Here is a 10,037-nt window from a genome sequence, read left to right on the forward strand (position 1 = left end):
ATTAAAAGCTCTTGTGTCCTTGGACGACCTCAGTATCTTACCAACACTATACTACGCTCATGATGGGTGCACTTGCCCATATGTGTGTTTGGTGTTAGTAAATATCGTGTTTTATAAATTTAAAACTTGACTAAAGTGGTTAAAAAGGGGCTAAAAATATACATAAAAATATATCACACTTTACGCACATCAAGTTTTTGGCGCCGTTGCCGGGGACACAAGGATTTTAAGAAAGCTTAAAATCAACGGCCTAATCAGTTTTTCTTATTTTTCTATTTTTTATGATTTTTCTTAGTTTTTTAGTTTCTGCAGAGCTCAGCACGGGCCGTGCCTAGTCGGACACGGGCCGTGCCATGCATTGTTACTGGCAATTTTTATTTTCCGTGTTACAGAGAGCTGAGCACGGGGCCGTGTCGGTGCAACATGGGGCTGTGTCGAACTCCCCAGTAACAGGGATCCGGAAAACAATTACTGTATCTCGAACCACGGGTCGTGTTCATTGAGCACGGGGCCGTGGTGAACCTTCTGACCAACTTACTTTTTTGTTTTTGTTGTAGGACGTGGAACCCAGGCGCTACACCTGAACTCTCTACATAGTGTATGAGCTCCAGTTCCAGCAGAGACATAAAAGAGCCCCTAGACGAACCCGAACGCTTTCTAAGAAAAAGACGTAAAGCTAAAAATCAAGAGAAAGTCTCGGGGGACCTACTTTCGATGGCGGACCAACGTACCCTCATGGATTACCTACGGCCCACCGTAGGTAATCTTGGTGCTGCTATCAATGCACCGAATGTTGATGCCAACAACTTCGAACATCGGCTGCATTTGATTCAAATGCTCCAAAATTCCGCAACCTTTCACGGGCTCGCGGATGAAGATCCCCATTTGCATATTACAAACTTTTTGGAAATATGTGATACCTTTCAGATCAACAGAGCATCAAATGACGCCATCCGCCTTCGAATGTTTCCATTCTCATTAAAAGACCGTGCTAAGGCTTGGCTCAATGCCCTCCCAGTTGGCTCGGTAAACACCTGGGATGAACTAGCCCAAAAGTTTCTATATAAGTATTTCTCTCCTGCTAAAACAGCTAAATTAATGACTGAAATTAATACATACTCACAAGAAGATGGGGAATCCTGATATGAAAATTGGGAAAGGTTCAAGGAGCTACTAAGAAAGTGTCCTCATCACGGTCTTGCGGTTTGGCAACAGGTATCCATTTTCTACAATAGATTGTTGCCACACACAAGACAAACACTTGACTCTAGCTCTGGGGGGACTTTTAGGTAATCGCCGCCCAAATGAAATTTATAATCAAATTGAGAAAATTTCTCAAACCAATTTTCAGTGGCACACTCCCTGAGGAAATAAATCTATTACCCCGGGCGCCCATAAGGTTGACGAAAGAACTTCTTTACAAGCCCAAATCGAGGCCCTTTCTTCAAAAATAAAAAAAGTTAGAAATGGCAAAAACGGTCTCGGTTATGGCTTGTGAGGGGTGTGGTGGGCCACATGAAAATTGGAGTTATATGAAAGAATTAGATGATCAAACGGAAACGGTAAACTACATTGATAATAGACCTAGGACGCCGGGTCCTACAATGGGTACCTACAACCAAGGATGGTGTAACCACCCTAACCTTGGTTGGAGAGAATCCAGCAATGGTAGTAACCAACAAAATCTAAATCAACGAACAAACTTTCAGCAACCAAGAAACGAGTCACAAAATTTCTCTCAACAACAAGGGGGACGAGAGAGGCTTGAAGATACCGTATCTCGCCTCATCTCCGACACCGAAAAGAAAAACTTGGATCGATTTCAACAATTGGAATCAAATTTTAGAAATCAACAAGCTAGTATTCAAAACATTGAAAAACAATTAAATCAAATAGCTCAAAATTTCTCCGAGAGACCACAAGTCGCGTTACCAAGTAATACCGAAACCAACCCAAAGGCACAAGTACATCTCATCACGTTGAGAAACCGTACAGTAGGTCCCGAAGAGGCCCCATTGCCTTCAACTGAAATGATCCGGTTTAGCCAGTCCACAACTCCGCCAACACTCCAACAAGAGACGGTTCCTACACCAAATCAAGAGTCTACCAAGAATCCTCTGATTCCATACCCCGGTCGGCTAATTCGTCAAAAGACCGATGAGCAATTCACAAAGTTCGAAAAATTACTAAAACAATTGCATGTTAATATTCCATTTATTGAACTCCTAACCCAAATGCCTAAATATTCAAAATTCATGAGGGACTTCCTCACTAACAAAAGGAAAATTGAATCATTGCAATTAGTTAATTTAAGCAAGAATGCTCCACCTTGCAACTCAACAAACTCCCACAAAAGAAGATCGATCCTGGAAGCTTCACAATTCCTTGTTCAATTGGGGAATCCCCCATTCGTAATGCACTAGCCGACCTCGGGGCTAGCATAAACCTCATGCCCGCATCAATGTTCAACCGACTCAGCCTAGGAAAAACAAGCCCTACAAAAATGAGCATACAACTTGCCGATAGGTCCGTAAAATACCCATAAGGTATCGCTGAAAATCTATTAGTCAAAGTCGGTGAATTCGTTTTTCCAGCCGACTTTGTCATACTAGATATGGAGGAAGATACCGAAGTACCACTCATCTTAGGAAGACCCTTCCTAGCTACGGCCCACGCTGTAGTAGACATGAATGGTGGAACACTAACATTGAGGATTGGAAACAAGGAAATGAAGTTCGGATTTGGAAAGAGAGTAGAAGACGACGATCCGGTCAAATACATGAAGGTCATAGACTCACGTTTGGATGATGCTCTCCGACGGTGCAACATGGGATGCAACACATCCCACTTGAGTGTCATTAACTGGCTTTGGGTCTAGCCAAGGACCCTTATAAACGTGGTGCACCACGGAGGCATTCCGCGGAACTATCCTTAGTTTAGCTTAGATTAATTTTTATGTTTTCTAGTCTAGTTTTAATTTTCAGGAATAAAACACACTCAAGATGGTGAAGGATACCAAGGGAAACTTGCACCAACACCCCATGCACAAAAACAGGACCGCCCGAAATTTTTTCTTCGTTACGGCAGGTTCAGCACGGGCCGTGCCCACCCAACACGGCCCCGTGCTGCACAATCTGCAGGAAACGCCCAGTTCAGGTAACTGGACACGGGGCGTGCTCGCTGAATACGCCCCCATGCCCAGGCTTCTGTTTCTGTTTACCAATTTCTGTTACTGGCGATCTGAACACGAGGCCGTGCCCGGACACCACGGGGCCGTGCCCGGACACCACGGGGCCGTGTCCAGACGCTCAGTAACATAAATTTTTGCTTTTTCACACACTTTTACACATTCAATCAACCTAAAAACTTATTTTTGGGACACATTGAGGACAATGTGTAATTTAAGTGTGGGGGGATGCTAAACCTTGAATTTTTGCAAGTCCTACTCACAAGCCTTACACAAAACTCTATTGGAACCGCTAATCACCCCAATTTTTTTCAAAAATTTTTCATTTTTTTTACTTGTCTTGAGTTAAGTTGGGAATTACAAGTTTTAAAAAGGGTTATGTTTTTACAAATTTACAACGTATAGCGTCGTGATAAAAAGAACCAACATAAGAAAATTATGAAACGACATGACAAATCTAGTTAAAATTTGATTATATATATATTTGATCACATAAAAACCCATTCCCACAAAAAGTGAGCTTTGAGCCTTTATTGAGCATACAAATACATATCTTTAAACTAAATGCTCATTTTTTGTTTCTTGTGTGAATAGCCGCTTGGTTTCTTACAACTCTAGAACTTGCCACGACGATACATTCCCGGTCCTTACCAACTTAAACCCAAGTAAGTAAACGATGGAGGCATTAGGACTAACCCTTTTTATTTCTACACCATTATTTTTCTTTATTTTACCACCTACCCAAAATCCCCCTAGTTAACCCCTTTGAGCCTAAACCTTTTCATTTCTTAACTCAAAACAAACAGCCTTTTACCCACCAAAACCTTTTTCATTTTAAACCCTTTATTTTAGTAACAAAGCTCGGTTTTTCTTATGACTTCCTTATAAAAAAAATGATAATGATGAAGTCAAAAGAAATAAACAAAGAAGTTTATCAAAAACAAATTTGTTTGAAGAATTGCTTCATCAAAATAAAAAGTTATGAAAAATAAATAGTCTTACGAAAACTGACGTTTTTTACGCCTTTCGCCATTTTCTACTAACCACTAACCCAACCACCTAGCTTTAACCCAAGCCTAACCCTTCACCACAAAAGTCCTCTTGATATTTACAAAGGTATATAGTTAAAAAGGAGGAGGATTGATTGTTTGGCAAGCATATGGTAGGAGTAAGTTCCATGCCGCTCTCGAGTGTTTCACAAAAATACATTTTCGGCCGAGTGTTGAGTGATTTCCTGTGAGGTATGTGAACTTATATATAAATGGAATTTTAAAGAGGCATGTTATGCCGTAATAAGTAATTTATCTTATGTAATGTTTTAAATAAATCATGACGAATAGGATTGTAGATAAAATAAAAATAAAACCTAATAAAAATCTTGGAATCCCGACACTCTATGACAAGCCCAAAAACCTTCTCTTCTACCCATTCCGTTTGGGAGTGAAAAGCCACATTATAAAGAGTTTTGCTTGAGGACAAGCAAAGATTCAAGTGTGGGGGTATTTGATGTGCGCAAAATGCAACATATAAATTACATCAATTGTGGCATAAAACTAACCCTTTTTTTAGTACTAATGTTGGAAAAAGTGTGCTTTTGTCTTCCTTTTGTATTTTCAGGATTAAATGAGCTCAAATTAACAAAAGAACCAAAAAGACAGCTAAATCTAACATAAATACAAGAAAAGGAATAAACGTGGCATGCCCGACCCCTCGACAGCATCTTCCCAAGCAAAAACAAGAAAACAGAAGGCTGAACACACCCGGTGCTCAGTGAGCACGGGGGCGTGCCCAAGTGTCAGCAGAAAAGAAAAAGTTGTAGAACCTTCTATCACCCACCACGGGGGTGTGCCCAGCAGACACGGGGCCGTGGTCAACTCTAAGATTCGCAGAATCTTAGGAAATCTTGATAGTACAGATACGCTTCTACACACGGGGTCGTGCCCAGCGGACACGGGGGCATGGTCAACTAATGCAGACAAACTGCAATTAATGAAGAAAGAGAAGAGGGATAGACACGGGGCCGTGCCCAAGCTTCTGTTCAGGCTATAAATAGGGGTGCTTGGCTCACTTGCAAATCATCCCTTTGCACACCACCTCTCTCACACTTCACCCACACTCCACCACCACCACAACAACATCATCCACCACCATCATCCATCATCCATCATAGAGTGTGTGAGTAGTCTCGGGATCTAAGATTGATCGTAAGAGTTCTTGACAATCAAAGGCCATGTTTGCCTAAGTCTCTTACATCACTTGGTGAAGACAAGCATTTAGTGTAATACTTTTTATTTTTAATCTTTTCGCACTTTTTATTTGGTTATGTATTAATAACTTTAATAACTAGTTTTATATGTTGAAGGTGATTCTTCCTTATCATTTGTCCGTGGTGTCATGGCATTATTTTACCGTCTATATAAAATAAAAGATTTACATCATTCATATCTCCACGGTCTATATGGAGATATGTTGGCTACATGGTCGGGGGTTAAGGGAATGGTTATATAAGAGTCTTGCCATTGTTCAGTGTATAGATCCTGCAAGGACCTGGGTCAAATTTAGTAGGACCTCCTTCAATACCCAATGAGGTCCAAACTCTTTGATCCCCTCATATGTAAGCTACTATTAAATCTTTAACCCGACTACTTAGGACTGTATCCCTGCTGACTCAGACTACTTAGCCGAGGGTAACGTCACCTTCAAAAGAGGGTCCTACCACAATATGCATTAATAACTTAATTAATTATCTTTCAATAATCCGACCCTTTAGGATTGTATCCTTGCTGACTCAAACTACTGGGTTGATGGTAACGTCACCTTCAAAAGAGGGGCCTACTACAATAACTAAGATAATCTCTTAAAAAGTGTAAAAGTGCGGTAATAATCAAAGGTTACCCTAAAGGCGAGTCGGATCCAAGTGATTTATCTTGTCTATCTGTTTTTATTTTCAACATTTTAGTTTTATTTTTCTAGTTTAAAACCATTTTCTAAATTTTTGATTTGATTAGACGTTGAGGATAAACCGGTATTAAAAGCTTTTGTGTCCTTGGACGACCTCGGTATCTTACCAACACTATACTACGCTCACGATGAGTGCACTTGCCCATGTGTGTGTTTGGTGTTAGTAAATATCGTGTTTTATAAAGTGTATCCCTGCTGACTCAGACTACTTAGCCGAGGGTAACGTCACCTTCAAAAGAGGGGCCTACCACAATATGCATTACTAACTTAATTAATTATCTTTCAATAATCCGACCCTTTAGGATTGTATCCTTGCTGATTCAAACTACTGGGTTGAGGGTAACGCCACCTTCAAAAGAGGGGCCTATTACAATAACTAAGATAATCTCTTAAAAAGTGCAAAAGTGCGGAAATAATCAAAGGTTACACTAAAGCTTCGAGTCGGATCCAAGTGATTTATCTTGTCTATCTGTTTTTATTTTATTTCTATTTTCAGCATTTTAGTTTTTATTTTCTAGTTTAAAACCTTTTTCTAAATTTTTGATTTGATTAGACGTTGAGGATAAACCGGTATTAAAAGCTCTTGTGTCCTTGGACGACCTCGGTATCTTACCAACACTATACTACGCTCACGATGGGTGCACTTGCCCATATGTGTGTTTGGTGTTAGTAAATATCATGTTTTGTAAATTTAAAACTTGACTAAAGTGGTTAAAAAAGGGTTAAAAATATACATAAAAATATATCACACTTTACGCACATCACGTGTCTTAAGCGGACTAGACGGAACTCTATCTGAAAGTCCCCACTCATTTTTATGTCGATTAATCGTCAGGCCAATGGCGAACGTGTTATTAGTTAAATAGCGCTATTAGGTTTGAAAAGCCTCACACCGTGCCGCAAAGGACGGGCGTGGACTAATATACTTGGCCACTTAGTCAATGATGATAGACATTGACTCGGGGCACTAAACATAACTACAGTCAATAGTCGGTATGGTACGGGTCTAGTAGTTTAAAACAATAGGGTAGCTCCCCATGACATGTTTTATAAGAACAAAGTAATTTAGCAAACTTATGTTTTTGAAACAACACTAAATAACTGTGAACTCGCCAACATTTTTGTTGATACATTACTACGTGCTTTGCAGGTCGTTAGGTACTTACTAGAGCTTGCACGGAGGACTGGTCGTTGTGGGAGAAGAACCATTATTGGGTTCATATGAAAGTTTATGAACTTTTAAACTTTTAAATTTGGATTTTAGACATTATGCTTCCGCTGACACTTAAATTTGGTTTTGGATATTTGTTTTCGTAAACACTAATCATATTGATTGCGATGGACTTTATTTACTTTTACTTATTGTTCAATATGATTTGTGGCATGATCCTGGTCAGTCACACGCCTCGCGGTAATACTCCGCATGTGGATTTTGAGGGTGTGACACGTACCATCGAAGAGGGTCATACACGTACCATTGGAACGAAGTTAAGGCATAACTTAAAGCCGCCAATGTCACTGAAGCTACTAGGGATCTATACTAATCCAATGCCACAACATCAAGGGGGATAATTCACCACTCAGGGACCTACACCGGTACAAACTAATCTAGGACTTTCTGCCAGCGCTAACACCATCCGACAGGAAAAGGCCTGTCCACAAGACAACTTGCCTTATAGAACTGACCTTTGTCCCCTCCTCCAGTTTTCACGCTCACTTTGTCACACCCCCAAAATCCACCTGCGGAGTATCACCGCTTGGGAGCGTGACTGACCAGGATCAAGCCACCAATCATATAGAACAATATATATATATATAGTAAAAGTAATTGTCATTAAACCAAACCAAATCCATATGAAAGGTGTTCCAAAACATAAGTAAGTTATCACTGTTTAGCGGAAGCGTATAAGTAAAACCCAATATAAATAAGTATGTAATGTCATAAAGTGTTCAACAAACAATCACGATCCAAGTCCACAACGACCAGCTCCTCCCTGTGCAAGCTCCATGTATCTAACGACCTGCAAGGCATGTAACAGAGGATCAACGACTAGTTGAGCGAGTTCACAGAAAGTATATGTGTAATAGTAAGTTTGTTTGTAACATGTGGCTCTACTGGGCCGATAGTAGGTTCTATTGGTGGGGGCTTCCCATGTTGTATAACCACTATACTATTCGTAATCATAAGTGTTCTTCACAACCGAGAACAATAGTACGTACAAGCTTTACGTAGGTTTACGTAAGTATCCTTCACAACCGAGGATAGTAGTAAGTATAAATACACGTAGGTTTTACGTGAGTATCCTTCACAACCGAGGATAGTAGTAAGTATAAATACACGTAGGTTTTACGTGAGTATCCTTCACAACCGAGGATAGTAGTAAGTATAAGTATACGTAGATTTTACGTAGGGGTCCTGCACAACCGAGGACAGTAAGAAGCATATGCATATGTGGGCTTTACGCATGTGTCCTGCACAACCGAGGACAGTAAGTAGTATAAGCATACGTAGGTTTACGTATGTGTCCTGTACAACCGAGGACAGTAAGTAGTATAAGCATACGTAGGTTTACGTATGTGTCCTGCACAACCGAGGACAGTAAGTAGTATAAGCATACGTAGGTTTACGTATGTGTCCTACACAACCGAGGACGCTGGTATGGTAGTCTAGTGGTAGTGTCAGTATGAATCTATTCAACCTTATTCCTTCAATCCCATTCCCAACCCTGGGAATCCCATGCCTTAGTAAGGGTGTGAACTCACCTTGGTTTGCTCGGTATGCTATGCTCTATGGTTTATCAAATGTCTAAGTCCGTTACACACGACCTAGGATATGTTGCACATGATACGATGTAAGTGTTTGCATCAAATTAGGGTTTGCAAATCATTGACATTCAGGAAGCTGTGTCTTGTGTGTTTATTGTGTACATGATGATATCACAAAGAATGTTCACGCATGCAGAATCATACAGTTGCATTCAGTATCATACGATTATACACATATAGAATCATACATCTTGTAATCAGTTCACCGTATTCACATAATTCACGCGTCATGCATTTGCTTTCACATTTCAGTCTAACATGGATGATAATCTGATTTTCACCGTTAAGATACTCAGTACATTTAGCAGCGTTATAAAACTTCACAGGTATAACGAAGTCAGGGATTTAACAAAGTGTCATACACAGCTTAACAGATTAATCATTATCTAATATACAATTCATTGTTTCCAATTGAACATCACACAACATTAGACCGGGCCTTGCCCTTCTAAACTCAGACAAGTGTGGGGGGGGGGGGCTTCCCCTGTTTAAAAGTCAGACCATGGGTTAGGGTTTGGGGGTTCAAAAACTCGGATCAAAGGGGTATGGGGTTAAAAGTCGGACTTCTCATGATCCACATCAAAATTCGGACCATGCTTCACTATAAAAAGGTCGGACTAGGTGTTGTAACCAAGAAACTCGGACCCATGTTACCTTTACAAACTCGGACACACCATGCATTGTACAAAGGTCGGACTAATCAACACATTTCAAAAGTCGGATCTCCTTAGAACTTATAAAAGTCGGACATTATTCCACTTACAAAAACTCGGGCCATCATTTAACAACAAAGATCGGACCACTTGTTTACACAACCTAAAAGTCGGACAAGCATACCTGTTAAAAATTCGGACCATCTAGTGTCTACAAAAGTCGGACTAGCAACAGATTATAAAACTCAGACAAATAATCAATCATATAAAACTCAGACACTGAATACATCATTAAAAGTCAGACTACCATGATGTAATAAAACTCAGACAAGCTCATTCATTCACAAAACTCTGAGAAGCATCTCAATCATTCGTTCTTTGTATCGAAACAGTTAGGTTTTCATATTTCT

General features: G+C 40.2%; 1 non-coding gene across 1 annotated transcript; it reads right to left on the minus strand.

Moving 5' to 3' along the window:
* Positions 1-1,092: 1,092 nt before the first annotated feature.
* LOC118492886 lies at positions 1,093-1,199 on the minus strand. The gene has a single exon (XR_004894887.1). It is a non-coding gene; the product is annotated as a small nucleolar RNA R71 (small nucleolar RNA).
* Positions 1,200-10,037: the final 8,838 nt, after the last annotated feature.

Source organism: Helianthus annuus, chromosome 5 (assembly GCF_002127325.2).
Source record: "Helianthus annuus cultivar XRQ/B chromosome 5, HanXRQr2.0-SUNRISE, whole genome shotgun sequence".
Classification (NCBI taxonomy): domain Eukaryota; kingdom Viridiplantae; phylum Streptophyta; class Magnoliopsida; order Asterales; family Asteraceae; genus Helianthus; species Helianthus annuus.